Source organism: Diaphorina citri, unplaced genomic scaffold, assembly GCF_000475195.1.
Source record: "Diaphorina citri unplaced genomic scaffold, Diaci psyllid genome assembly version 1.1 scaffold1563, whole genome shotgun sequence".
Taxonomy (NCBI): domain Eukaryota; kingdom Metazoa; phylum Arthropoda; class Insecta; order Hemiptera; family Psyllidae; genus Diaphorina; species Diaphorina citri.
Window position 1 is genome coordinate 1 of NW_007378989.1, and position 936 is coordinate 936.

The following is a 936-nucleotide window of genomic DNA, read 5'->3' on the forward strand; positions in this document are numbered from 1 at the left end:
TTTCTCAGCCAAACATCTGGCGAGTGGTGGCACTGAGAAAAAATGCAAATAATATCACAACAATAGAAATAATGTGATACTATTATGATATGAAGTCGAGACAGGGGCGAACATAAAACACTTGAGACTCGTTCCCACTTGTCGTGAGTGTCATCCGATTTTTTCCCCGAATGTCCTGTAGGAAATGTAATTTAAATGAGAGTGTTCCCACTTACGCACGACACGATTTTTAGTCCGTCCTTCCTTTATTATTACAATAGTAATAAAAAGGTATAAGGGACGGACTATTGTATTCGCTTCGGTGTCGTCTGATCTGTCTGTCTGTCGGTCGGTCTGTCCCCATAGAAGGACTTATCCAAACCTGGTCGACCTATATATCAAATTAAAGGTCTTTTTATCAGGAACACGAAAATGGTGGTGTACAATGTTCTCCAGAGAACCATAAAGCCAAAAAACCAAAAAAACTGGTTTTGGGGGGATTTTTTTCACATTTCCTCACACAAATGAGCTCTGATCTTGAAATTTGTCGCGACGACCTATGAACTCAAAGCGAGAAAGTTTTAGATAACACTTCAGTCGATCATTTAAGACCGGTTTTAGCGTCACCGATGTTAAGCTACGCCGAGCAAAGCCAATAAATGGATGGGTGACTTAAAGTTAATTGAGTAATTGTGGGATTTTTTTTTCACATTTTCTCACACAAATGAGCTCTAATCTCGAAATTTGTCGCGACGACCTATGAACTCAAAGCGAGAAAGTTTCAGAAACACTTCAGTCGATCATTTAAGACCGGTTTTAGCGTCACCTATGTTAAGCTACGCCGAGAAAGGCCAATAAATGGATGGGTGACTTAAACAATATATGGGAATAAAGGGAGAACGGGCTCTAGTCTTGATTACATAAAAGTAAAATCAAAAAATCAAATCAAGAATAAAA